This window comes from Abramis brama (genome assembly GCF_963993115.1).
Source record: "Abramis brama genome assembly, chromosome: 24".
In the NCBI taxonomy this organism is placed as follows: domain Eukaryota; kingdom Metazoa; phylum Chordata; class Actinopteri; order Cypriniformes; family Leuciscidae; genus Abramis; species Abramis brama.
Genome location: NC_139986.1, coordinates 24,221,927 through 24,225,291, shown reverse-complemented (window position 1 = coordinate 24,225,291; position 3,365 = coordinate 24,221,927). Strand labels below are relative to the sequence as shown.

The 3,365-nt window shown below is 40.9% G+C and overlaps 1 pseudogene across 1 annotated transcript; it reads right to left on the bottom strand.

Annotated features, from left to right (window-relative positions):
- Positions 1 to 325: 325 nt before the first annotated feature.
- LOC311075009 (calcium-responsive transcription factor-like) lies at positions 326 to 3,365 on the bottom strand (annotated as a pseudogene). Its single transcript, XR_014609550.1, has 6 exons — positions 3,316 to 3,365; positions 2,748 to 3,268; positions 2,606 to 2,669; positions 2,304 to 2,416; positions 1,420 to 1,740; positions 326 to 1,316 (listed from the first exon to the last, which is right to left on the bottom strand). The product of XR_014609550.1 is annotated as a calcium-responsive transcription factor-like (transcript).

Genomic DNA, 3,365 nt, shown 5'->3' with positions numbered 1-3,365 from the left:
GAATATGCAAATTAACCAGCTCAGAGATCCACTCATTGACAATCACGTTGATCTGGGGTGCGTTTCCCGAAAGCATCGTTAGCCAACTATGGTCGCAAGTTCCCTCGTTACCAATAGAGTTCAATGGACTTTGCGATGAACTTGCGACCATAGTTGGCTAACGATGCTTTCGGGAAACGCACCCCTGATTGGTTACAAGGTAGTTTGTGTTTCACTGCAGTTTTAAGGGGAAAACACTCAGCAGTGTTGCTGACTTATGAATTTGCTCATGGTTTGTCTTAAAGCATATTAAAAACACCACAGACATATAAATGTCAGGATGTACACTCGGATAACAAGGTTAGAAGGATTCAGAATAACTTTTAATGAAGCTTTCGTTGGACAGCAGGTAAATTCAGATGCACAAACAGATACTGTGAGAATAACATTGATGAATGATCGTCTTTTCTCTCGTAGATAACGGCAGGCTTGAATGTGGCATGAAACACAATCCGAGGAACACAGAGCATGGACACCAAGGAGAATGTGGGATCTCAGGACGAGTTAAACAGGTAAGTACCACAAGTATCACAGGTAAGTATCACAAGGATGTACTGTGGAAACAGACTGGAACAGTTCGGGAACAATAGTCTGAAATGCACAGAGAGCAGGTTAGTGGGTCTTTCCTAGTTCAAGGTTCGACAGGGACTGGAGGTGAGGTGTGTTCCTTTGTAGTGCTCAGTGATTGCTGGGATTGATGACAGGTGCAGGTGATTAGTATTCGGGTGAGTGTGATCTTTGTGTTGTGGATGTGAATGAGCCTGACTGATTCCTGGCAATAAACAACATTAAAAACTTGAATTTCACCACAGGGGGACTTTAAAAAGTTCATCGCAAGGATCCATTAGGCGTCTATTCAAAGGGTAGAAATACATGCAGAAATACTCATAAGATATTCTTATAAAAAGATGTGAAATAGTTTTTTGTGTGAATAGAATGCAACAGAAAACATTTAGCTTTAAATATTTAATTTTGATCTCATTCATACTTTTGAGAAATTGTTTTTTTTTCTCCAGCCACCACTGTAATAAATTAAAATAGATGGAAATGGAAACAAATAATAATACAAATCAATATTGCATGAGTTCATGTTATCATAATACTGTACTTGAAACAATGAATCAGTCCTCCATTGGTCAAAGAGCTCAATCGTCAATCGCTGTTGTCACAGAAATAGACATTAGTTTTCTTTTCTCGTTGTTGTATTTCTGCTGACACATCCATAGATTTCCCACTCTCCTATTTAACTGAAGTGTCGTCTGCTGAGGGAGTCAAAGCTGAACAATAAGAGCAAACAACAGGTTTATGTGTTATTTTCATGATTCTAATTGGTTAAATTTAGATTTTTTTATTTTTATTTCTGTGGTGCCATGTACTTACCTATGCTTGCAGGGTCCACAATCTGGACTGGAATGGCCTGTCCGTCCTCCAACAAGATCTGTGTGATGCCACCTTCAGCTCCGGCATTAGTCACCGAGGTCACACTCACCGGCTGGCTTATGCCGAGCAGGGTCGGGGGGGTCACACAGAGATATGCTTTCACCAGCACTGCCCCTTGACTGGAGGAACTGGGACGGACTCAGCAGAACAGGCTGTGGAGGTGCAGGGCTGGACAGCTCTGGGGCTTCTGGTGGTGGTGGTGGGGGTGTAGGTTGGGCAGGGGTCTTCAGCTGGACACAAGGCAGGCTGTATCTGGATGGCCTATCAGACAAGAGGAGAGCACTCTTAAAGGATAAGTTTGCCAACCAGCTTTGTCCCAGGCAACAGGGAACATTCTCACAAATGAAGCCAGGCAAGTTTTTATGAACAAACATTCTTCCATTAACGTTAATAGAACATTTGTTCAAAGTTATATGTTTTTAAATAACATTCTCAAAACTTTAGTTTTTTTTCTGAAATATTTTAGTTGGATGTTTATATAACTTGTGTTCAGAGAACATTCAAAAGTAACCACATAATGTTTGCAAAATTATAAAATTGAATGTTCCCTTAACGTTCGCATTAACCAACAAAAGTTTTTAAAATGTTTAAAACTAGAGGTTTTGAAAGCCATGAAATAACGTTTTCATATGTTAATGGGAACATTAACAAAAAGTTCAAAATAAAAAGGTATAAAAAATTATTACATAATCAGGTTTTCAAGCATTTCATTTTAATGGGTTTTTTGTTTCTTCACTTATACTATCAGAACAGTTGATCACCCTGAAACTTTTTACATTTATTCAGAAATTAAAAACTTAATGATCATTTCAGGACAGGGTCACCTGGAGATGTGCAAAGATCTTGGGCTGCAGTGAGGTGAGAGAGCTGAAGAGCTGCACAGCCTCTGGAGAAAGAGTGTCACTCTCTTCCAAGAGTCCTTCCTTCTGAGGGGACACTGTCAATATAACAGCAGTACACTAGATTCTGTGGCAGGGTAAACAATGCTTATACTTGGACTACAGGTATGTGCTTTCTTTTTGAGGCAGGACCTTTCCTCTACTCTCTAAATTGTATTGAATGATTCCAAGATTATTGTTTTAATAATGTATGTCGGATTTCAAACAATATCTCAACAGTATTTTACCATCCACAGTAGCAGGAGTCAGGGTCAAAGTCTCTGGAAGCAGGTTATTAGCCTCTGCTTTCCACTGCAACAACAACAAAAACAACATAAAAATAAATGCTTACTACACAAAAAGGTTGGCATATTTGTGCTCACCAATCTAATGCTTTACAAACATGTTTTCTGTATCTGAGGTAGCCAGTGGTCCCGCCGTCAGCTGTAGAGCTTTCTGAGCCTCATGGATGTGGTTCTTGATGTCATTGACAGTGGGAAAGTAACACAGACTGTGTCTCTCAGGCACTTCCTCTGACTTGAACATCTCATACTCCACAAACCTCTCACAAAGCAACGGTAAATATTTTTCCAGCAAATAAAACAAAGGAGATTTGAAACCATCTGAGTCATACCTGAGCTGCTTGCGGACAGTGTAAACTTGGTTATGACCTTGTGCTACCAACTCACAGATCTTCTCTGCCACGAGCGGGTGTAGTCGAGAGGGTAGGGCTCCCATCCTCCATCGTGACATCCTGCATGGCTTCACTGTCCAGCTCCTCTGTCTCTTCCTCTTCATCTTCATTTTGTTCTTCCTCTGCAAAGCAGATCTGCTCTGGAAGTGGAGGCAGGTTTGCAGTGTCCACGTCATGGTACAGGTGAGCTTTCTCTGTGGGGAGCTGGGTGTAATACCTGTCTTGGCTTTGTAGAGTATGTTTTAATTCGTTTCTTGCTCTGACCCTTTTTTAGGTTGAACGCCCTTCCTCCGTGGACCAAACTGGCTTTCCAT